Here is a 26,725-nt window from a genome sequence, read left to right as displayed (position 1 = left end):
GAGTTCATTGGACATGAGCTCACCTTATGCACGTCACTGACAGCGTGGGAAAATTCTCCTGCACTCAGCGCTTCAGCGTGGGAGAATTCTCACGCTGAAGCGCTGAGTGCAGGAGAATTCTCCCACGCTGTCAGTGACGTGCAGGAGGTGAGCTGAGTTCATTGGACATGAGCTCACCTTATGCACGTCACTGACAGCGTGGGAGAATTCTCCTGCACTCACCGCTTCAGCGTGAGAATTTTCCCACGCTGTCAGTGACGTGCATGAGGTGAGCCGAGTTCATTGGACATGAACTCGGCTCATCTGGATGTCGTCACAGAGAGACGCTGAGCAGCGCAAGCAAGCCTGCGCTTCTCAGTGTCTGCGGGATGAGAGGCTGGATGGCAGCGTTCTGCTGTGGTCCAGCCTGTCATCTCGATGTAGCAGAGCTGAAGCTGTCGTGGGAACCATGGAAAGGTAAGGATGAGGTTGCTTTATTATTTTTCTTTTATTGCAGGAGATCGTTGGCTTCAGCTGGAATGGGCGTGACGGTAAGTATGGTTTAATTTAGAACAATAAAGGATTGTGTCTTTATTTCAATTAAAGGACTTTATTCTGGGTGTTTGTGTTTTTTTTAACTTTGACTATGGGGTTAGTAATGGGGGTGTCTTATAGACGCCTCTCCATTACTAACCTGGGCTTGATGTCAGCTGGCATTATAAGCTGACATCAACCCCAACCCTATTACCCCCTGCCACCGCACCAGGGCAGCGTGGAAGAGCGAGGCTAAGTGCCAGAATTGGCGCATCCTATGAATGCGCCATTTCTGGGGCGGCTGACGGCTGGTGTTTCTAGCCTGGGAGGGGGCCAATATTCATGGCTCCCTTCCTGGGCTATTAATATCAGCCCCCAGCTGTCTGCCTAGCCTTTGCTAGCTATTAAATTAGGGGGGACCCCACGTCATTTTTTTTGGGGGGTCCCCCATTTTAATAGCTAGTAAAGGCTATGTATTCAGCTGGGGGCTGATATTAGTAGCCTGGGAAGCTCCGTGGGTATTACCCCCTTCCCAGGCTTCAAACATCTGCCCCAGCCGTCTGCTTAACCTCCGCTAGAGCCTAAAATTAAGGGGAACCCCACGCCAATTTTTTTAATAATAAATCCTTTATTTTAATACTAAATGACAAGTACAGTAACCAACACTATCACTGTACTTCATATATATGTGACTGACATGTTTCTATCTATCTAATCTATGTGTGAAGCTCTATTCTGTCTGTTATAAATTGTCGGGTACCGCTGCTGAATTGCCGGCCGGCTTTTTTAAAGAGACGGTGCATGAAAACACTATTATTTTTTTTGATAAATCCTTTACGCTAAATGACAAGTACAGTAAGCAACACTGTCACTGTACTTCGTATATATGTGGCTGACATGTTTCTATCTATCTAATCTATGTGTGAAGCTCTATTCTGTCTGTTATAAATTGTCGGGTACCGCTGCTGAATTGCCGGCCGGCTTTTTTAAAGAGACGGTGCATGAAAACACTATTATTTTTTTTGATAAATCCTTTACGCTAAATGACAAGTACAGTAAGCAGCACTTTCACTGTACTTCGTATATATGTGGCTGACATGTTTATATCTATCTAATCTATGTGTGAAGCTCTATTCTTTCGGTTCTAAATTGTCGGGTACAGGTGTATGCCGCTGCTGAATTGCCGGCTTTTCATGTTTCACTGTTGGCACTGTTCCCATCGATTTGGGCAATCACTGTAATGCCACAACCACCATGGCTGTGGCATTACAGTGAGTGGCAGACAATCCCTGCATGATTGGTGCTCTAAATAGCGCCAGACATGCAGGACACGCTTTTGGTGCACTTACAGTTATCGAACATAACCTCGAACAGCCGAATTTTTTGCAAATCGTTCGGGTTCGTCGAACAACTCGAACACCGCCCAAAACAGCTCGAATTTGAGATTGGCGAACAGTTCTAGTCGAACACCGCTCATCTCTAGTCGTGATGTCAGCGCGGGGTCACGTGATACCTGTGAACGGCCACCGATAGCGCCGCTCACAGGCACTATCAGCAACACAAGGTATTTACAAAAAGTCTTAGGGGCCCCGGGGGGATACATTAGGGAGGGGGTAATATAAAGTTGTGTACAACTTTTTTAATAGTTGTCTGAGTCAGGAAAATCACTGGCTGAATCTACGTGTACATATACAAACGTGTTAAAGGGTATCTGTCACAAGGTTTTTTCTACCTCATCTGGGAGCAGCATAAAATTTTGGAAAAAAGACCCTGATTCCAATGATGTGTTACTTAGTTTACTGAGTGCAGAAGTTGTGACACAATCAGAGGTTTTTTTATGTAGCCAGTAGCAGAGCTCAGGAAGCCAAACTCGTCCACACCACACCTTTCGATGTACATTGTCTATTGACAGTAAGCTGCTTATCAAAGGAGGGGACGTGATCAGATCAGGGCTCACGTGAGCACCAGTCCTGGCAGTGATAATCTCCTGGTGATAAAACCTTCACTGTATGGAAACAACAGCACACAGCCTAATCAATGACATATCTCTGAAATCTGTGTCTAAGCTGCTACCTCATGCTGTCCTCAGATTACATAGCAAAAATCTGCTGACAGATTACCTTTAAGAGAGCTAATTACCTGCTTCACAAGCTTTCATCTTCATCCAATGGCTATATCTAAGATATGTGCGCCCTTTTCTTTAATTTGATTAGCTAAATAACTATAAAATCTTACTTAATTACTTTACTAAACATTTTCAGCTAATATAGTTTATATTTAATATGTATTTCTCATGATGTAACACAGGGAAATGGGGATAAAATATTTTTAGGTTCTACTGATATAGGCCACCATTAATCAAGAACACTAGTACATAAATTATTCTAAAAAGCTTGAGAAACACTAAAACCAGAGATAGAAGATAGATCTACTTTAGGATAGGGAAACTACATTGTGTGTTTACGTCTACTGTTTCTGGCTTTTACCAGGAATATAAATTACAAGATAATGCCGCACACAATGAAATCACATCAAAGAAAAAAGGCATTGGTTCCTCGTACTCCCAGAGCCAATTTTTAAAAACTAGAGCTGTTTTAGTAGTATATATCTCTCCATTCCCACATGTGGCTCATGTTAATGCTTTTTTCCGCTGTTGCAGCACAAGCTTTATGTTCCTCTGCTTATACATTTGAAAACTCACATGTGGTTATTCCTGACCTTACTTATTTCCAATAGCCATAAATCCATTCTCTGCTGAAGTTAAAACACTAAACTAATTAAGCATCTTGCTCTATTCATCTCCTTATGTCTAAGGAAAAGAATACACCATTTCAGCAGCAGATTCAGTGTGTGCTAATATTTCTATATATCCTGCAAAGCTTTTAAAAAATATAACCTATATCATGTAATAGAAGTGATTTAAGCTAGCTGGCAAGCTCTAAAGATTTACAATCCCAGCCACAACTTATTGTTAATTAGTTTAACATTATTCCAACATTTCTTAAATAGAATAAAATATATTTTCTGTATTTTGGCAAGAGACTTGTTTAGTAAGTAGATATATTTGCTTGTAAAATTTTACTCCAGTAATATGTTAAATGAGGAATTTAGGATATGATACTTAAAACTGGCAAGTTCCTAAAGAGTATTTATATACAGAGGAAGATATTACTTTTTATAAGTACCTTTGCATATATGATTTGGCACAAAGTTGTTCTCAAAGACATTCATCGTAATGGTCAGATAGTTTGCTGAGCAAAGTTCTGACACCATAATAGTCCAACAATACAAGGTCTACCAGAAGACATCCTTTTTTTTAATTATTGTGCTTAAAAGCCAATCACTTGCTAATATGGTCAATCTCTCGTTGACCTTATTAGACCTTATTGATTATATTTACACTATAGTAAGTGATAATCACTGATAGGTGAAGGAAACCACTTATTATCTTATCAAAATGACACATGTCAAGGTTGGATATATAATGCAGCAAGAGAACGGTTGGGTCTTGAAGCTGATGTGTTGGAGGTAAGAAATATTGGGAAGTTTAGTAGAAATTCTGGCAAGGTCCAAATTGTGTTAGCTAGATGACTTGGTGAAATCACTTCCAAAATGTCAGATCTTGAAGAGTGTTCAGGTGTTAACTGTATATAGTGGTTAGTACCACTTTAGCAAAAATGGTTGAAGAAATAAAATTTGGCTATGACAGGAAGGTATCAGAAGACACAGTACTTCTCATCTTGCTGACTCCTGTCCACCAACACAGTGCTTCTTAGCTTGCTAACTCTTGTCCACCAAGAGTATCTACAATGTGAGCATCAGAACTGGACAATAGAACTATGTAAAGGTGGCTTGGTCTGAATAGTGTTTTATTTTACATCATATGGCCAGCAAAATGTGTGTGCATTGTTTATAGAAGGACTCTCGTTAAACTTTTTATTAGCTAATATATGTAAATGTTTACATAGTGCAATGTAGGTGCAATAATACACTCACGATTGCTGGTTTCCAGTGCCGCTGCGATACTCTTCTGGATCACATGACAGCTATTCCAACTTACCAGGTCACACTGGGGTATGAGAGAGAAGTTGCTTTTACAATGTAAGCCTATGGAGCAATGTTGCTCCATAGACTTACATTGTAAAAATGACTCCCAGTTCACACATAGACCCCAGTGACAGAATAGTTGTCATGTGACTCTGAAGAGGACTAGAGCAGCACTTGAAACCAGGGAAGATGGCAATCAATGAGTATACTACTAACACATGTACAGTACAGACCAAAAGTTTGGACACACCTTCTCATTTAAAGATTTTTCTGTATTTTCATGACTATGAAAATTGTACATTCACACTGAAGGCATCAAAACTATGAATTAACACATGTGGAATTATATACTTAACAAAAAAGTGTGAAACAACCGAAAATATGTCTTATATTCTAGGTTCTTCAAAGTAGCCACCTTTTACTTTGATGACTGCTTTGCACACTCTTGGCATTCTCTTGATGAGCTTCAAGAGGTAGTCACCAGAAATGGTCTTCCAACAATCTTGAAGGAGTTCGCAGAGATGCTTAGCACTTGTTGGCCCTTTTGCCTTCACTCTGCGGTCCAGCTCACCCCAAACAATCTCGATTGGGTTCAGGTCTGGTGACTGTAGAGGCCAGGTCATCTGGCGTAGCACCCCATCACTCTCCTCCTTGGTCAAATAGCCCTTACACAGCCTGGAGGTGTGTTTGGGGTCATTGTCCTGTTGAAAAATAAATGATGGTCGAACTAAACGCAAATCGGATAGAATAGCATGACGCTGCAAGATGCTGTGGCAGCCATGCTGGTTCCGTATGCCTTCAATTTTGAATGAATCCCCAACAGTGTCACCAGCAAAGCACCACAAAATATCACACCTCCTCCTCCATGCTTCACGGTGGGAACCAGGCATGTAGAGTCCATCCGTTCACCTTTTCTGCGTCGCACAAAGACACGGTGGTTGGAACCAAAGATCTCAAATTTGGACTCATCAGACCAAAGCACAGATTTCCACTGGTCTAATGTCCATTCCTTGTGTTCCTTAGCCCAAACAAGTCTCTTCTGCTTGTTGCCTGTCCTTAGCAGTGGTTTCCTAGCAGCTATTTTACCATGAAGGCCTGCTGCACAAAGTCTCCTCTTAACAGTTGTTGTAGAGATGTGTCTGCTGCTAGAACTCTGTGTGGCATTGACCTGGTCTCTAATCTGAGCTGCTGTTAACCTGCGATTTCTGAGGCTGGTGACTCGGATAAACTTATCCTCAGAAGCAGAGGTGACTCTTGGTCTTCCTTTCCTGGGGCGGTCCTCACGTGAGCCACTTTCTTTGTAGCGCTTGATGGTTTTTGCAACTGCACTTGGGGACACTTTCAAAGTTTTCCCAATTTTTCGCACTGATTGACCTTCATTTCTTAAAGTAATGATGGTCACTCGTTTTTCTTTACTTACCTGCTTTTTTCTTGCCATACTACAAAAATTCTAACAGTCTTTTCAGTAGGACTATCAGCTGTGTATCCACCTGACTTCTGCACAACACAACTGATGGTCCCAACCCCATTTATAAGGCAAGAAATCCCACTTATTAAACCTGACAGGGCACACCTGTGAAGTGAAAACCATTTCCGGTGACGACCTCTTGAAGCTCATCAAGAGAATGCCAAGAGTGTGCAAAGCAGTCATCAAAGCAAAAGGTGGCTACTTTGAAGAACCTAGAATATAAGACATATTTTCAGTTGTTTCACACTTTTTTGTTAAGTATATAATTCCACATGTGTTAATTCATAGTTTTGATGCATTCAGTGTGAATGTACAATTTTCATAGTCCTGAAAATACAGAAAAATCTTTAAATGAGAAGGTGTGTCCAAACTTTTGGTCTGTACTGTATGTGAAATGTCATTTATTAATTATTTTGTATAGTATGACTAGCTTGTTTAAAGATATAAAGATTAAAAGTTTGAAAATTGCGAATTTTTCAAAATTTTTGCCAAAATTTCGATATTTTCACAAATAAATGAAAAACATATTGACCTAAATTTACCACTAACATAAAGTACAATGTGTCATGAAAAAAACAATCTCAGAATCACTGGGATAAGTTGAAGCGTTCCAGAGTTATTACCACATGAAGTGACACGTCAGATTTAAAAAATTTGGCCTGGTCATTAAGGTTAAAATTGGCTCAGTCACTAGGGGTTTAATCACCATAAAAAACAATATAAATACATTGAAAATATATATAAATGTTCCAGAGAAAATTCAGTAATGGGGAGTGAATTACACAAAATTCATCACATGAATGTAATCAAGACTATATATTACATATAAAGTGCAAGTGCATAAGTATATATAAACATTATCGCATGAAGTCAATACATATGTTTAAACATGATTTATAAGATGTAATTCATTGCCCATCTAATAAATAGAATACCAATATCTACTGGTAATTAATGAAAAATAGTAATAAAAGGTAAAGAAAGGTAAATAACCATTCTTGACCTTTACCAGTCTCCAAGTATCGGCGTCCCGACATGCATTTTGCACTTATTTTTCTCAAGGGGGATGCGATAGTATCTCCATTTATATGCCCCTCAAACCAATCACAGTGGAACTTTACACCTGAGAGTGATAATGTCTTCTTCCCAAGTCTTCCCTATCTATAATTCATATGTGCGCACAGGTCTGGCCATGAATACTTCCGGGTCATTCCCCCAATTAACATCAGCAGTATGTCCAAAAACTGGAATTAAAGGAATGCATATTGCTAACTCCCCATATCGCTAGCCGGAAATAACAAATACGTTCCAGCTTGGAGCGCATAGTAGCAATTCCCCATATTACTGACCGGAAATGGCAAATGTGTTCCAGCTTGAAGCATATAATAGCAGCTCCTATATCACTAGCCGAAGACCGGAGATAACAAAATTTGTTCCAGCTTGGAATACATAATAGTAACTCCGCATAAAAATTTCCTGAAAAATGTGGGGGATAAAAATAGCATTCCACCTTGGAGCACATAATATCTGTGTGGGGGGTAAGAACAGCATTCCACCTAGGGAAACACACTATCCATATGGGGAAATGAAAACATATATTATATATATATATAAAATGAAAATATTAAGACATATAAAGAACTTACCAGAGACACACACATGACCTCACATGAAAGTGCACATTTCAAGAGTCTATCTCATCTAAACTGGTTTTCTACCTTGCCTGCCAAAAATTAATAGGTGTAATAGATGCAATATAAGCAACTGTGCACAGTGATAAAAAAATTCTAATAGAAAAAAAAATATTTTATATTTTTATAATACCCACCATGAAATACAATGCAGACTGTGATGTTGTACTGTATCAATAAATAAATATAATGTATTGTGTACTGCCATATATAGTTTGGAACCCAAATTACCAAAACAAACGTGATGAATGTGACACTAGTGAAAATAAAAAAATAAAAAATATTTGAGGAATATGAATATAATGAATATTCCACAAAAGTTCAGTGAAAAAGGACCATCTATACCGTGGCATTCAAAAGTTTGGGCACCCGTGGTCCAAATTAATGTTATTGTGATCTCTAAAAGGGCTAAAAAAATATATATATATTCATCTTTTACATTTTAAAAGATTACAAAAATGAAAATGGCTCTATGTAAAAGTTTGAGCACCCTGCATCATTAGTACCTAGTAGCACCCCCTTTTGAAAGTATCACAGCTTGTAAATGCTTTTTGTAGCCAGGCAAGAGTCATTCTATTCTTGTTTGAGGGATTTTCATCAATTCTTCCTTGGAAAATCCTGGGTTGTCTTGCAGCACTGTTATTTTGAGATCTTGCCCCAGATTTTCAATGACGTTCAGAGCAGAGGACTGTGAGGGCCATTGTAAAATCTTTCGATTTAGCCTTTTGAGGTAGTCTATTGTGGATTTTGACGTATGTTTAGGATCATTATCCATTTGTAGAAGCCACTCTCTCTTCAACTTCAGCTTTTTTTACAGATGATGTTATGTTTGCATCAACAATTTGTTGAAATTTCATCGAAGCCATTCTTCCCTCTACCTGTGAAATGTTCCCCATGCCATTGGCTGCAAAACAACCCCAAAGCATGATTGATCCGCCCTCCTGCTCAATGGTTGGCGAGATTTTACTTTCTTGAAAATCTGTGCCCTTTTTTCTCTACACATACCTTTGATCATTGTGGCCAAAGAGTTATTTTTTTTTACCTCATCGGTCCACAGGACTTTTTTTCAAAATGCATCGAGTTTGTTTAGTTGTTCTTTTGCATACTCCTGATGCTGAATTTTATGGTGAGGATGCAGTACGAATTTTCTTTTGATGACTATTCCATGAAAGCCATATTTGTGCAGGTGTCTCTGAACAGAAGAACAATGTACTAAAACTCTAGAGTCTGCTAAATCTTTCTGAAGATCTTTTGCAGTCAAGAGGGGGTTTTGATTTGCATCTTTAGCAATCCTTCAAGCAGCTCTTCCTGAAATTTTGCTTGGTCTTCCAGACCTTATCTTGTCCTCCACTTTGCAGGTTAACTGCCATTTCTTAATTACATTTTGAACTGAAGAAAGGGCAACTTGAAAACACTTTGCTATCTTCTTATAGCCTTCTCCTTCTTTGTGGGCCTTCACCATTTTCATTTTCAGAGTGCTAGGCAGCTGCTTAGAAGAACCCATGGCTGCTGTTTTTTGGCACAAGGTTAGAGGAGGCTGGGTTTTTGTAAACCTGGGAAATTTGCTTCACCTGGCCTTTCCTAACGATGATTGTGAACAAGCCATAACCCTAACAGGCTCATTAAGGTCTGACCCTTGGTCAACGTTATCTGAGCACACAAATCTCCAATAATGCCCAAACTTTTGCATTGGCCCATTTTGCTGTTTTGTAATTTTTGAAATGTAAAAAATTACAATATTTTTTTTTTGGCCTAAAATACAAAGGAAATGTGTCATCTTTAACTTTAGGCCTTTTAGAGATCATTTCATCTTCAACTTGCTTAACTGTTCACAACAACAGTAATTTTGACCGGGGGTGCCCAAACTTTTACATGCCACTGTATAAATATCCAATACAATCAGTAAAGATATTCCAGGCGGATGAAGTCCAAAATTCACCATTGTTGGCATTAATCAAGGAGAGGTATCGTGGAAAGAGATGAGGGCATGCATTATTCATCGAAAGAAGAAGAAATATGACACCAAACTAAAAAAGGAAAATTGAAAGCAATAAATAAAACATTAAAAAACACACAATTATAAACAAGGGGTAAGAAAACCTCAATGCTAAAAAGAAAATATATCATTAGTTACAGATCACACTAAAACACACAAGGAATAAATGATAAGGGGAAAGTAATTATAGAAAGGGAACAAAACTGATGTTCTCATTAAGTCCATTTGGAGTGACCATGTTCAAAGAGTAGATCTATTTTACTATTCTTTGGGCTAGAACCTTCTTCCAGTTGCCCCCTCTAGGGTCAATAATGATTATGTCAATACCAGTAATCTGCAATAATGTCTCATCACAATTGTGATGTGTCTTAAAGAGATGTTGTATCGTTTTTAAGGTTGAAAATGGAATGACCATTTTTTGCTTTGGCCCCAAGTTTTTAATTTTCAAAAGGTGATAATAGCAGAAAATTAAAAATACAATTTGTTATGCAATTTATCCTGAGTACTCCAATACCCCATATGTGGTCATAAACTAATTTTGAGGCACAGTGCAAAGCTCAGAATGGAAGAAGAGCCATATTGGAGTTCAGATCTTGCTGGAATGGTTTGAGGGTGCCATGTCACATTGGCAGAACCCACAAGGTTCAGTCCTCGGGCCCCTGCTCTTCTCCATTTAAACCTTCGGCCGGGGAAAGCTCAAATAGTCTCACAGCTTCCAGTACCACCTCTATGCTGATGAGACACAGATCTACCTCTCTGGACCCAATATCTCCTCCCTACTAACCAGAATTCCACAATGTCTGTCCACTATTTCATCCTTCCACTCTGCTAGAATTCAACATGGACAAAACCGAATTCATCATCTTCCCCCAATCTCACTCAACCCACCCAACAGACCTCTCAATTAAAGTAAGTGGCTGCTCACTCTCCCTAGTCCCGCAAGCTCGCTGCCTCTGGGTAAGCTTGGACTCTAATCTCTCCTTCAAACCACATATCCAAGCTCTTTCCTCTTCCTGCCGACTCCAGCTCAAAAATATTTCCCAAATCCGCACATTCCTTACTCAAGAATCTGCAAAAACAGTAGTGCACATCCTCATCATCTCCTGCCTCGACTACTGCAACCTCCTGCTCTGTGGCCTCCTTTCTAACACTCTCGCACCCCTCCAATCTATCCTAAACTTTGCTGCCCGACTAATTTACCAGTCCTCACACTATTCCCCGGCCTCTCCCCTCTGTCAATCCCTTCACTAGCTGCCCATTGCTCAGAGACTCCAGTTCAAAACCCTAACTGTCACGGGTGTATCAGAGGTGACAGACAGTCGCCCTGCAGTTGGTTGCAGGAGATCTCTAGGTTTGGCATTAAAGACATCTTAGATGAGAGGTTTTCTCTATGACCTAGGGGCTACCTCCCTCTGGTAATTGGCTCCCTTGCCTGGGTGTATATGTACCTGGTGTGTCTGAGAGGGAGGTGCCGGCTATATTCATTTCTACTTGTGAAAGCTTAGCAAGAGCAGTACTTTGTCCTCTCTAGAGCTTGAGGCCCAGTTCGCATTTGTCGGGAGTCGTCTAAAGCTAATCATTCTCCCCCTATTTATCTACCCTTGTTTTCTATAGAGGTTAGTGGAGATCGACTGGTGCTCATCTCCTCCCTTCCGTAGCCTTAGCCATATGCCATGGAAAGACAGGGCGAGGCACGCATGTGGCGATTGCTGAAGAGGCAATATAGGGACGGTAGTTGAGACAGGGTGACACTAGACCAGACTAGGAGGTCTCCACTTCCCCCTTTCCCTAGTGTCTGGGCTCCCTTTCCCTCTTCCCCCTGTGTTGCACTTAGTCTTTCCCACACCTGGCTTGAAACTAACCATGGCATACAAAGCACAACCTCCTCCATACATCTGTGACCTACTCTCATCGGTACATACCTACATGCAACCTCCGATCCTCACAAGATCTCCTTCTCTACTCCCCCCTTATCTTCTCTTCCCATATTCGCATACAAGATTTCTCCTGTGCATCCCCCCTAATCTGGAACTCTCTACCCCAACATATCAGACTCTCGCCTACCGTGGAAACCTTCAAAATGAATCTGAAGACTTACCTCTTCCGACAAGCCTACAAACTGCAGTAACCATCGCTCCATCATACCACTGCGCGACCAGCTCTGCCCCCACCTACTGAATCCTCATCCATCCCTTGTTGATTATGAGCCCTTGCGGGCAGGGTCCTCTCTCCTCCTGTACCAGTCAGCGACTTCTATTGACTAAGATTATTGTAATTGTTTTTATTATGTATACCCTTTTTAACATGTAAAGCGCCATGGAATAAATGGCGCAATAATAATAATAAATAATAATAATTGCTATAGAAATGTCAAACATGTGGACTCTAAATGTGGTTTAGGCGCACTGGGTCTTGAAAGGGAGGGGGCATTTAGATTTGGGAGCGTAGAAGTCTCTGGATTTCTTTAGGTGGTAGCCATTTAGCTTTTCCAGAGCCTTTGTGCTAACAGTAAGATGGCGCCCCATATATTTACATTGACAGATGATGGACCTGAGTGGAGATTTGCTTTTTTTGTGGATTGAGTTTAAGCTTTTATTGGGAGCATTTTACATAACAATACATAACATTTTAGATCACATTTATCTTTTGCTTTACATCAGGGTTTCCATCTAAATCTCTGAATGCCAAGATTCAGATGAAACCACCCAAGGAATCCATTCACTGGACTGAGGCAGCAGAGTTACTCTGCACTCCATCTGGCGACCCCGCTTTTATGCACACTTAAAAAGATGGACATGGACGGATTATAGGTCAGACAGCGTCCACAGTGTTTCAATTTGCCCTATTATAGGGAATCTTCCGCCGGTGGTTCTTTCTGAATCACGTATTTCAGAGATTTATACGGAAATCCTGGTGTAAGCGCTCAGCATAGAGCGAACGATAAATATGAGCCGAGCCTTACTGCGATATTTGGGAGGAAGAATAAAGAAATGGAGGAGGCCAGGAATTTTTTAAATTAATCTTTTATGCCATTTCTTGTGCAGTATGCAGATTAGATAACTTTATTCTTCAAGTCAGAGCGATTACAGCAATACCAAATTTATATAAGTTTTATATGTTAAGACTTTTTAAAAAAAAAAAAGTTTTTGCATCATCATATTTTGAGAGGTAAATATTCTTCTATATTTCTGCCACAGAATCATGTTAGGGCTATTTTTTTGTGAGACAAGTTGACATTTTATTGCTACCATTTTCGGGCACTTAACATTTTTTTATCGCTTTCTATTCCGATTTTTGGGAGGCAGAATAAACAAAAACTAGTAATTAAGGAGTTGTTTTTGCGTTTTTTTTATGTCGTTCATCATGTGGTAAAAGTGATAAGATAGCTTTATTCTTCGGGTGAGTATGATAACAGCGATACCACATTTACTGTATATACATTTTTTAATGTTTTGCCTCTTTTACACAATAAAATCTTTTATAGAAAAAAGGATTGTTTTTGCATCACAGCATTCTGAGAGCTATAGCTTTTTATTTCTCCGCTGACGGAGATTTATTGAAGATTGTTTTTTTGCAGGACAAGGTGACGTTTTCTGAGATGACATTTTTATTTACATTTCACTTTTTGATTGCGTTTTATTCCACTTTTTTGGCGGTAGATTGAAAAAGCATACTTTTTTGGTCACGGTTTTCATTCATTTTTTTACAGTGTTCACTGAAGGGGTTAACCAGTGTAACAATTTTCTAGATCAGCGCCAATAACAAATATGTGTACTTTTTGGGTTTATTTTTGTTTTACATAAAGATACGTATATATGGGTATAATCTTTTTTTTCTTTTTTTATTATTTTGCGATTTTAAAAAATATATACATACAATTTTATTTTACTTTTGTAAAAAAAATGTACTTACTCCCTCCATGGGACTTTACCATTTATCACACTGCTCGCTGGTATATTGCATTGTAATGCATCAGTATTGCAATGTATTATACCTGTCAGTGTTACACTGACAGAAGCCTCTTAGACTATGCTCTTGCCATGATGTAAGCAGGCCACAGTCATCATGATGACCTCGGGTTGCCATAATGACGATCATGCCCTCACGATGTTCCTGGGCACCGATCGGACTGGAGAGGGAGCCCCGTCCCTCTTGTAGCCTCCTAAATGTTGCGATCATTATTGATCATGTCATCTGGGGAGTTAAACAGCCAGGGGTGGTACAGGCACCACTCCTGGCTGTGACTGCCGCGGCTTGGCTGTCATGTAAGCCGAGCTCCCGACAGCAATCACGCTGGCATAGTTCCTGTGAGTTGCACGATCGCCATGACGTACCTATTCATCATTGGTCGGGAATCCCTTTTGAACCATGACGTAAAGGTATTTCAAATGTCATGAAGGGGTTACAAATGAAAAAATTGTGATCCAATATAAATTCAAATAATTGCAATATAAAGGATTGTAAATCCGCACTCAGGTTGGACATTCTGAGAAAAGTTTCAACCGCCCTTATGCCATCATGATGACGTATGGATGAATACAGTGATTCAATATCACAGGTCACTATTAACATATGTTCCTAAAATTGGATGTCCTCCAATTTTCTCAGAACATCCCCTTTGTCTGTCAGGTAAGAAGGCAATGTCTCAACTAAAGGTTTGAGGATGGAACCAATAAATTTACAGGCCGGTTTGCAAAGATTTTGAATACCTGAAATGATATGTCGTCTATGAGGGTCACGTTCATCCTTGTGGATCTCTGTTTCTGTGTTTTTATTGCCTTATCCAATGCACGTGATAAAATGTCTTGAAGTTCAGTCCTGTAAGAAGTTAAAGGAATAAACAAACATAAGTCTTCTGTATGTGTTTGAGTCTCGAAGATACCGATGAGTCTCCTTCTCATACATAGCAGTTAGCCAGATGACCACGTTGCCACCCTTGTCCAAAGGTTTGATGACCACGTCGGTCATATTGCTCAACAAGTATAACATATAGCACTAGTGTTGAGCCACCCCCGTAGTGTTCGAGTTCGGTTCGGTTCGTCGAACACCCGTGTGTTCGCCGAACTGTTCGTCGAACTGTTCGTCGAACACCTTCGAACACCGTTAAAACCAATGGCAGGCAAACAAAAACACATAGAAACACATAGAAAACACCTTCAAAGGTGTCCAAAAGCTGACAAACTGCTCAGAAGACACAACTAACACATGGAAAAGTGACAAGTACATATAGTCATGCGAAAAGAAAAGAGGTGGAGGAGTAAAAGGAGGGGGAGACACAGATATAGGCATGTCATGCCCTTCTAAAATCCAAAAAGTGAGAAGCCGAGACGGCCAGTCCGCTCCTGCCCGTGCCACCTCCGTGTCGCCGGGTTTGTGCCAGAGCCGCGGTGAACCCTGACGGCCAGCCCCCCTCTCCCAATACTGGTGCCTGTCCGCTGATGGGTCGAGAGAGCCCCCCTGTGGTGGAGGCAGCTCTAAGCTTTTTAATTTAAATTGTCCCTCTAATTTGAATGAATACACTTTAAATCCATTTACAAGGATCTATTGGAGGGCAAGTCTCATGCCAGCAGCCGCGTAATTCCAGCTCCAGTAGCGTCCACTAAAGCTGCTGCAGTTAAAAAGCTTTTATAAGGATCGAGCTCGGCTGTCCACCGCAAGGCATCCTAGTGCCAGTCCCAGCCCCTATGCCTTGGGGTGCCTCCTGATGCTCTTCACTAAGTATCCCGTGGTCCCGAAGCATTTCCTTTGAAAAAATTAAGTGTCCAAACTACAGGTGGTGTAGCTTGCTTAACAGCCGGGATAATCCGCTGACTAGAAGACACTGCTACTAGGCACAAAGTATTTCCTGGGCTAGATGCAGTTAAAAATTTGTAAGTAGATACTCTCGTTGGATGCTGAGAAAGCATTCCATAGAGTCTCCTGGCACGCCATATATGATTCTCTTAAAAAGCTTGGGGTAGGGGTCTAGGGGACCCTTTTATAGCCAAAATCACGGCCCTGTATCACAATACGTCACCTAGGCTGAAGATAAATGGAACTGTAGCACCGAGGGCTCGGTTGCTACAGACGTATTGCACCTCACCCAGAGGTGTGATATCTCACTCTCAGATAAGGATGGAGTGTGGATCAGGACCCGACACCTGCATGCATTACACCACATTGCCGTGGGGCAGGGCGACCAATATGCCCCTGAGATGGGCACGACAGTCCCTGTCCCTGGCTGGAGTGGGGGGAGGGAACACTGAGGAAGGGGAACCCTGCAGTGCAGGAGCAGGGAGGAAGCAGTTCCTGGGTGCATTGAGAAGGGAGTATAAAAGGTGGGCACCATCTTAGTTCAGTGCAGAGAAGTCTGAGCAGAAGTGGCAGGGAGCAGGGGCTCTGCATGAGCTCTGCTCCGGAGGCGGGCCTAGTAACAGAGGCCCAGGCCTGCAAGAGGGAGAAGGAAGGAAGAGGAGCGGAGAAGGCTCCAGGAACGAGGAATGAAGGGATCCCAGGGGTGCGGACGGGCGAGTCGCCACCGCACGCCCGAATCCACCTGCGTGGAGGGGTCAGGCCAAAGGGGGAGACCGGTCCCCGAACTAGTGGAGGCAGGAAACGACCCTCAGCTAGAAACCGGAGGCTCTGACATTTTATGTGGCGCAGCCCCTTGCTCCACCCGCTAGGAAGGCACCACATAGGGTCAGGGAAACTGGCACCAAGTTTACCAAGAGGAGGCCCGAGGCAGCCGGACAGAAGTGTTGGTAAGAAAGGCCAGACAAAGGACACACAAAGGGGGTCCTGTGAAGCGCTCCAAAGTTATCTGGGAGTTGTCTGAGCCCCTCACCTGGTGAGCACAGTACGACGTGGGCAGCCGTTACCTGCAGACGTGGTCTGGATAATAAGAACTGTGAGTAAAGGCCCTGAACTGCATCACTGACTCCGTGTCGTTACTGCTGCTGCCCTGCACCATCACCCCCATCCTCCGCATACACTGCCCTGAGGCTATACTCCTCCCGTGGGGAGTTATGCTACGCTCTGCTGCACCCACAACACCAGCCTTAGCGGTCTGCCCTGTAGCGGCGGTTCACTCTGACCGCAATCCACGGGTGGCGTAGTCGGACATTTAAACATCAAAACCACATAAATAGTTCCGCCACTGGTTTGACCGCCCTGAGCCACGGAACTGGATCGCCGCCACGAAGACTACAACCACCAGCATCCACCAAAAAGTGTCCGGCTCCGGGTGTCCCAAGGCCCAGGGGGTGCGTCAGAACATTTTCATCACCTTTCACAATCACCAATGGGACAAGGCAGGGATGTCCTCTGTCCCCTCTCTTATACATCCTAGTGACGGAGCACCTGCTCTCATCAATTCGCCATAACCCCAATATTAGGTGGATTGAGGTGGGAGGCACCGAGTACAAGTGCTCTCTATTTGCTGATGATGTCCTAGTATATATCACTCAATCACATATATCCATCCCTGCTGTTATGGCTGAAATAGATCACTTTGTTACATGGTCAAATTTTAAAATCAATGCAGCGAAGTCTGAGGCCCTCGATGTCTCCCTCCCTAAATCCATATAGGATTCCATCCAGTCCAACTTTCCCTTTGCCTGGCCCTCACAGGGTATCAAATACTTAGGAATTCCTATTCATAGAGACCTCTCCCATCTATGTTATCTTAATTTTGGGCCCTTTATTGAACAATTCCATACAGACCACGGTTGGCAAGTTAGAACTGTAAGATTCACTACGTGAACCACTGGTGTTTTGTGGAAAAGCACATGTACACCGCGTTCCAAATTATTATGCAAAAAGTGTTTAGGAGTGATAAGGGAAGAATTTGTTTGTTTGTCAGTTAAACTCATTGATGGTGATGTGTGTCAGGGCTCTTTATATCACTGTAAGCAATTGCAGACACCTGTGCTAATTAGTTTGGCAGGTGTGTCCAATGAAAGGCAAGACTACTTAAGAAGGCTCTCTCACATTATTAAGCAGCCTACATTTTCTGCCAAAATGGGAAAGAAAAAGGATGTGTCGGCTGCTGAGAAGCAACAAATTGTGGAGTGTTTAGGTCAAGGCATGACTACAATCAACATTGTGCGATGATCAGGATGAAGTGTCTTGGCAATCAAGAAGTATGTAGCTGATTCACAGTACACACGTGTGCGTGCTGTTAAGGGCAAATTGAGGACTCTTTCCTACAGGCAATTACGTCAGGTTAAAAGAGCAGCGGCAAAAAAGCCTTGTCATAGCAGCAGACAAGTTTTTGAAGCTGCTTGTGCCTCCAACGTCCCCCGAACAACAAGATGCAGGGTCTTTCAGAGGTTTGCAGCTGTGCATACGCCATCCTGTCGACCTCCTCTATCCACTTCACACAAGCAGAAACGGCTCCAGTGGGCCAAACATTACATGAAGACTGATTTCAAAACTGTTTTGTTCACGGATGAGTGCCGTGCAGCGCTCGATGGTCCAGATGAATGGAGTGGAGGATGGCTGGTTGATGGACACCCCACGCAAACACGGCTACAGCGCCAACAAGGAGGAGGTGGAGTAATGTTTTGGGCTGGAATCATGGGGAGAGAGATTGTCGGCCCCTTTAGGATCCCTGAAGGCGCTAAAGATGAACTCCATAATGTATGTGGATTTTCTCAAACAGCACTTCCTGCCATGGTTCAAGAAGAAGAACCGTGTATTTCACAGCAAGATCATTTTTCTGCATGATAATGCACCATCTCATGCTGCACATAAAACATCTGCATCTCTGGCTGATATGGGCATAAAAGGGGACAAACTTATGGTGTGACCCCCATGCTCCCCTGACCTCTACCCCATTCAGAACCTTTGGAGCATCATTAAAAGGAGTGTCTATGATGGCGGGAGGCAGTTCACATCTAAGCAACAGCTCTGGGAGGGTATTCTGTCCTCATGCAAAACAATTGAAGCAGAAACCATCCAAAACCTGACAAATTCAATGGACGAGAGAGTTCAGAAGCTCCTTTCGAACAAGGGGTCCTATGTGAAAATGTAACATCACCTAGAATAAAGTTTTGAGTTGAAAACTGTTTGATTTCAGTTTCTAACAACCTGCTAATGCTTATAATTTCAAAAATGACCATTTTTTTGGTCTTTATTAAAATGAAAAGGTTGATCGAAAAGTTTGGGGGATCTAAGAGTGTGGCAACCCAGTAGTCATGATTACTTCGAATTCTGACAATATGAGGGTCATGCTGCAGGTAGTGCAGCAAGAAGGCACTTATGTGTCTTGCGCATCTCGGAGCCCCAAAATTATTTTCCGGGCTAGATGCAGCTAAAAATTATTTTTAATTTTAAATCTGGTGAAGCTTATTATAGATGGCCTAATAGGATCAGTGCTGCACACTGCTACAAAGCCCAAATTATTTTCCAGTCAAGATACAGATAAACATGATTAGTAATTTGAAAGCTTAAAACGGTTGGTAGGGTGATTTTAACCAATCATCAAGCTTTTACTCTCCCCAGGATGACACAGGGGTAGAAAAGTCGTTTCGGATCCATGATTTGTTCATCTTTATGAACGTGAGTCTGTCTACATTATCAGTGGAGAGCCGCGTGCGCTTATCTGTCAGCACACCACCAGCAGCGCTGAACACACGTTCAGACAGAACGCTGGCTGCGGGGCATGACAAGATCTCCAAGGCGTAAGTGGCTAGCTCCGGCCATTTATCCAGATTGGAAGCCCAAAAAGAGCAAGGGTCCAGTGACACAGTCGTGGCTTCAATGTTTACATGGAGATACTCCTGTACCATCGTCTCTAGGCGTTGACTATGTGTCAGACTTCTTGTCTCCTGTGGCCTTGCAAAGGATGGGCTAAAAAAGTGGTGAAATGATTCCGCAAAATTGATGTTACCAGCAGATACTGTGGTTCTGTTACGGTTTGAGTGCTGAACACTTGACGGTCCCACGGTTGGCAAGTTGGAACTGTGAGATTCACTACGTGCACCACTGGTATTTTGTGGAAAAGCACATGTAAGATTCTGCAACAGTCTCTGCTGATACTCCTGCATGCGTGCATCCCTTTCTATGGCAGGAATAATTTCTGCAAATTTACTTTTGTACCGGGGATCTAACAGTGTGGCAACCCAGTAGTCAGGATTATTTCTAATTCTCACAATTCGAGGGTCATGTTGCAGGTAGTGCAGCAAGAAGGCACTCATGTGTGTTGCGCATCCAGGAGCACCAAGTCCCTGTTGTGTTGGTGGCGAGGTAACAATCATGCTTCCTTCCTCTGTCCTCTCCCCCCAACCTCGCACAACAGAAATGTGATCAAGGTCTCCCTCATCTGATGAGTCTTCCATCAGTTCGTCCTCCACTTCTTCCTGGGCTCCTGCACCTTCCTCACTAGTTTGGCTGCTACCATGCGCCCTGGTAAAACCATCTCCCCCACCCTCACATGCCTGCCGCCTTGGTGCTGCCGACCGTCTGGACCTTGCAGATGTTAGCCCTTCCGCATACAACTCCTCCTCCTCTACTTCCTCCACCTCCTCTTGTGCCACCACCTGACTCCGAATTCTGTTTAACATGTGCTCCAGCATGTAAATCACCGGAATAGTCATGCTGATAATGGCATCGTCAGCACTAAACATCTTCGTCGCCATTTCAAAACTGTGCAGAAGGGTGCATAGGTTCCTGATCTGAGACCACTCCTCCAGCGTGATTTGCCCCACCTCTGAATCTCGTTGGCCCAGGCTATACGTCAGAACGTATTGCACCAGGGCTTGTCGGTGCTGCCACAGTCGCTGCAACATGTGCAGAGTTGAATTCCACCGGGTAGGCACATCGCATTTTAGCCGGTGAAGTGGCAGGCCCAACGACTTCTGTAGAGATGTAAGTCGCTGAGCTGCGGGATGCGAACGGCGGAAGTGAGCACACAGCGACCGTGCCCTCTGCAGAAGGCCATCTAGTCTGGGATAGTGGGCTAAAAATTGCTGGACAACCAGGTTCAACACGTGAGCCATACAAGGCACGTGTGTGACATTGCCCCGGCGAAGGGCCGCACCCAGGTTTGCAGCATTGTCGCACACGGCCTTCCCTGGTTTCAGGTCCAGTGGAGACAACCATTCATGAAATTGGTTCTCCAGAGCTGACCACAACTCCTCAGCTGTGTGACTCACATTTCCCAGACATTTCAATGTAAAAACCGCCTGATGACGTTGAGCCCTACTGCCAGCATAGTAAGGAGGTGTGCAGGATCCCTTCTGCGCAGTTAGAAAGCTTGTGGCATGACCAGACAGGCTTTGGGTGCAGGTGGAAGACCGAGAGGAGGTTGAGGAGGCAGAAGCAGTGGAGGAACTTTGACATAAAGAGGATTGACGCACAACTCGTGGGGACGGCAAGACTTGGACAGCAGCCCCTTGTCCTGCTGTCACCATAGTTACCCAGTGCCCAGTCAGCGACATGTAACGCCCCTGTCCATGCCTACTCGTCCAAGTGTCTGTGGTGAAATGCACCCTGTCACACACAGAGTTTCTCAAAGAAGCGGTGATGTTGTGTGCGACATGCTGGTGGAGCGCAGGCACACCTTTCTTTGAGAAGTAGTGCCGACTGGGCATCTGGTACTGGGGCACTGCGACGGACATAAGGTCTCGAAAATCCTCTGTGTCCACCAGGCGGAAAGGCAGCATTTCTGTAGCCAAGAGCTTGCAGATGGTGAAATTCAACCTCTTAGCTTTCTCATGGCTAGGAGGAAATGGTCTTTTACTTGTCCACATCTGAGGGACCGAGGGCTGGCTATTGTGCTTAGACGGGGTTGATAAGGGTGTCCCCGGCAAACTGCCGGTCTGTGAGGAAGATGCAGGCGGACATGTTAGGTTGCCTTGATCCAAAGGTGGTGCTATCGATGTCGGACAGCGCTCAACACCAGCTGGTGTTACCACCTCCAAAGAAAATGATGACCTGCCAATCACGCTGGCTGTTGCGGGTAAAGAGGTGGCAGGTCTGCGCCCCAAAACAGGTGTGACTGCTGTCCCCCCAGTCACAGAGGATGAAGAGGCCGCGGATGCACAAGATATGGCAGACGGTGATTGGCCCGGCCGGCTAGGCCGCATTGTAGCACACTGAGCTTCCCACTGCAACTTATGCTTCATGTCCATGTGCCGGTTCATGCATGAAGTACTCAAACTATGTATTTTTTGGCCTCTACTTAGCTTTTGCTGACAAATGTTACAGATAACACGAGTTGGGTCATCTTTATCGATCTGAAAAAATGCCCAGGCTATGCAAGGCTTAGCACCCATGCGACCTGAAGAGCCACCACGACTTGTGGTGAGAGGCAGAGTTGTGTTTGAGGATGCAGTTGTTGACGTGCTTCCAGTACTACGTCTCTGTCCAGGAAGGCGCAACCTGACCTCGTCGTCACTAGCATCTTCCTCCACCTCCTCTGCTGACCTCATCTCTTGGCTGACTGTGGGTTGACAGTAAGTGGGATCTCCGACCTCATCATCATCACCCTGTGCGTTATCACACCCGTCGTCCTCAGAGCCAACCTGTTCCTGCCCTGACAAAAAACTAAAGTTTTCGCTCCAATCAGGTATTTGAGTCTTATCATCGTCTTCCTCATTGTCTCCACCAACAGGAGTTACAGTTTGGGAATGAGGGTCTACATTATGGTCAGAACCTTCTGCGTCTGGTCCTGGATCCGACTCATAAAGATTCTGGGCATCAGTGCAGATCATTTCCTCGTCTGGATTCACAGAAGCACTGGAGTCGACCTCTGATTCCCAGGCTATAGTATGAGTAAACAGCTCTGCAGACTCAACCATCTGTTCTACCTCATACTCAGACGGGCAGCTGGAGATTTGGGAGCTGTGAGGAAGCAAGTGCGATTTGGGTGACACCTTTGAGGACTGGAGTATTTGTGATGTTGAAGTTGATGTGGAGGAGAGCCCACTTAAAGGAGCACTTGATATCCGTTGAAGCACCTGCTGTTTTTGTGCCTCATCTGGAATTTGTAGCGATTGGCGTGGCCGTAAAAAAGGGATCTTATCACATTGTCCGCTAAAAGAAGTAGACATTTTAGTTTGGCTGGAAGATGGTCTTTCTTCTGCACCTACCCCACGGACACAACCTTTTTTCCCCTTCCCAACACGCCTATTCCCCTTTCCACCAGCAGCAGGCCTTTTTCCACTCATTTTGGTGGTTAACTAATTCACAACTCTGGAGTTGTTTGCACAAAAAAACAATGGATGGTAACCGAGCAGAGCTGAGTGGCCAAACTGTGGTATTAGGCCAAAACTATTGGCTGGGCTAGATGCAGAAAAAAATTATTTTTAATTTGCAACCTGATGGAGGTCAGTATAGATGGACTAATAGAACAAGTCCCACACGCTGCTAGAAGCCCAAATATTTTTTCAGAGATAAATGAAGAAAAAAATTATTTTTAATTTGCAACCTGATGGAGGTCAGTATAGATGGACTAATAGACCAAGTCCCACACACTGCTAGAAGCCCAAATATTTTTTCAGAGCTAGATGCAGAAAAAAAATATTTTTAATTTGCAACCTGATGGAGGTCAGTATAGATGGACTAATAGACCAAGTCCCACACACTGCTAGAAGCCCAAATATTTTTTCAGAGCTAGATGCAGAAAAAAATTATTTTTAATTTGCAACCTGATGGAGGTCAGTATAGATGGACTAATAGAACAAGTCCCACACGCTGCTAGAAGCCCAAATATTTTTTCAGAGATAAATGAAGAAAAAAATTATTTTTAATTTGCAACCTGATGGAGGTCAGTATAGATGGACTAATAGACCAAGTCCCACACACTGCTAGAAGCCCAAATATTTTTTCAGAGCTAGATGCAGAAAAAAATTATTTTTAATTTGCAACCTGATGGAGGTCAGTATAGATGGACTAATAGACCAAGTCCCACACACTGCTAGAAGCCCAAATATTTTTTCAGAGCTAGATGCAGAAAAAAATTATTTTTAATTTGCAACCTGATGGAGGTCAGTATAGATGGACTAATAGACCAAGTCCCACACACCGCTAGAAGCCCAAATATTTTTTCAGAGCTAGATGCAGAAAAAAATTATATTCAGTTTGCAACCTGATGGAGGTCAGTATAGATGGACTAATAGAATGATGCTATGCCCAAAAGATTTTACTTCACTAGGTGCAGTAAAAAAATTGGTATTCTATACACAGGTGGTATATCTTGCAACACAGATAGGCTACTCCACTGACTAACACACTCTGCAATAGGCCAAAAAGGATTAGCTTTGCTAGATTCAGCCAAATGCTGTGAAAAAAACTTGCACAGCACTGGCACAGACCTGCCTGGCAAAAACTGATAGGAACTGATGTAACCTAGTCCTGAAAAGGACTCCAATTACAATTAGTCTTTACTCCCACAATCTATCTATTTAAGAGCACAGACCTGCCTGATAAAAGTCGTAGGAAATGCTGTAACCTAGTCCTTAAAAGGACTGCAATCACAACTATTCCCTACTCCCAAGCTATCTGTATATTTGTGCGAAAATTGGCTTGAAATTAACAAGGTATAGCGCACACAGCAACAGCGGTGCCGTCTAACACGCAGCTGCAGCAGTGAGAAAATGGTGGCGACGGGGAAAATGGCTTGGTCTTATAGGGCAAGGACATGTGACATACACTGCCAATCACACATGCCCTTGCTTGTGTGAAAAAAAGCACTTCGCTCCGTGTGTGCGCTGCTGATAGGCTGACAGATTGCACCTCCCCACTGCAAATGCGGGAAAGAGAAAAAAAAATGGAGATCTTCATTGTTCCTGCAGAGATCCATCCCCTGCCCCTCCCCCCGCCCCGCTGTACACTCAAACTGCGTATTAACATTAATTTTCATCATTACTGAGAAAAAATCCAGTTATGATTTTGGTGCACAAACAGTTATCGAACATAACCTCGAACAGCCGAATTTTTCTCAAATTGTTCGTGTTCGCCGACCGGCTCGAACACCGCCCAAAACAGCTCGAATTTGAGATTGGCGAACAGTTCGAGTAGAACAACGCTCATCTCTATATAGCACACAAGGATGAGAACTTATGAGAATGATGAAGTATTTATTTCACATTAAACCACTAGTTTTTCCAAATAACCCATTCCAACCCAACATTATTGTGACACATCATTTTCAGTGTAATGAAAAATAAAAAGGAAGACACACGTTAATAGCGAGCAATCTCGTTGATAGAGATGCATGCAGTCTGTCCCTCTATTGGCATTGTATTACTAAATTAAACCATTGAAAAATACATTTTCTCCTAAGGCTTCATGGTCTCAAGATAAATGTATGGAATAATAGATGAATTGCAGTAAATTAGCTGGGAATAATTGTACACTAAGAACTCTGACATTATAAACTATGAAAGTGACATTTTGACAGTAGGATACTCTGGATAGCTTAAAAAAAGCAGGTTCCATGAGCCCAGAACATTTTTAACCATGACATCATGGACATGAATTATAATATTCTGCAAGCTTTATAACTCAAAGATGTCCTTCTCTCAGAAGGGCTCATTATGACGTATACACTGTTTAAAGATTCAACCAGGTCTTCTACCAACACTTGTAGGCATGTAAGCTCTTCTAATAACAGAGGGTTATTTCCATCTCAGCTTTTTGTCATTGAGATGGGAAAAACTCTGTCCAGCACTATCAATTGAAGGTGAAGCTTAGCTGCACTTTTTCCGCAACTCCAAGATGTAGTTTTACATGCGAGCAATTACTGAGCAGCTCTGTGTCTTGGTTCAGAAAGATGGGTTTCAAACTGTGGATATTACACTAATATATCTATATGTCTTAATATTCATACATCAAATTAAAAGAGTTTATTTCTTTGAAGAGTTTACATGCCTTTTCATGCCTCTATCAGGTGCACATCTAGCACTCCATGAGTTCAGGTATAGTGCGCCTGACAGGCACAGGTTATAAAACCACCGATGAGATCTAATTATCTTAATTTTAAGACTCTAAAAGTAATCAATGACCTTCATAGGGATGTATTAAAAGAGAGTACACAAAATCAAATGCTAAAAATCCCCATTTAATAACTATAAATATATTAAGACTAAAAGTGCCAAATTCCTCAAATTGCCCTCCAGTTTTCATGACATAACTATTGCTAAAAATTAAAATTATGAAATAAATTTAATGGTAATGCACTTAGATGCTACTTGATTCGGATTCAGAGGTTACATGTTCAGCAGAAGAAACACAGTTACATTTAGAGAAGCAAGGCTGGCAGATCATTTTTGCATGGGACAGGAAGATCGCATTGTGACATTTTTTGCATTCATAAATTGACATCCTTCTGTCACCAGCTGCTCCTGACGGAGTGTCATAACTGATCAAGCTATGTACCTGAGGAAGTGGACGGGATGTCCGCGAAACGCATAGTAATTGTAGTTTCAAGTAATTTAGTATTAAACAGAAGATTGTTCATATCACACAATCTCTCGGCACTTTTCTTCATCACGGAGGACCTGGTCCGGCACCATCTTCATCTTACTACTAAAAATAATATATTGGCATTTTAAAGTTGAAGTGTACATTGTCGTTAACAATTATCAGTCATCATTGTGAAAAATAGACCAAATAGTAGTGCCAGCTGAGTAAAACGTCCATTATGTATTGATTAATGATTTATTAATATCCATCAAATTGACTGCATTTAAAAAGACTGTTTTTACAAAAAAGTCATTTTCATATACCTTACTACGGTATTTTGAGTTATTAGAGGGTTGGCCCTTATTAAAGACCTTAGCATAAGCAATCGAACTATCACAGGTTCCATTTCCTAAAGAAACTGAGCAATAAAGTAAATACATGAAAAAAAAAGTTTTAAAAATAAAAAGTATAAAAATGTGAAAGATCCCTCTTCCCTCCCATTAAAAATAATGCAGTTCAAAAAAGTAAGTATACTTGTTATCTCTGTGTCTATAAAAATACAATCTATCAACATATAAAAATTAATTAGCTGACATGGTAGACACTGTAAACAAAAAAAAA

The sequence above is a fragment of the Phyllobates terribilis genome, unplaced genomic scaffold, assembly GCF_046119375.1.
Source record: "Phyllobates terribilis strain yellow unplaced genomic scaffold, ASM4611937v1 Scaffold_1__5_contigs__length_1240528914, whole genome shotgun sequence".
NCBI lineage: Eukaryota > Metazoa > Chordata > Amphibia > Anura > Dendrobatidae > Phyllobates > Phyllobates terribilis.
This window is presented reverse-complemented; position numbering follows the sequence as displayed.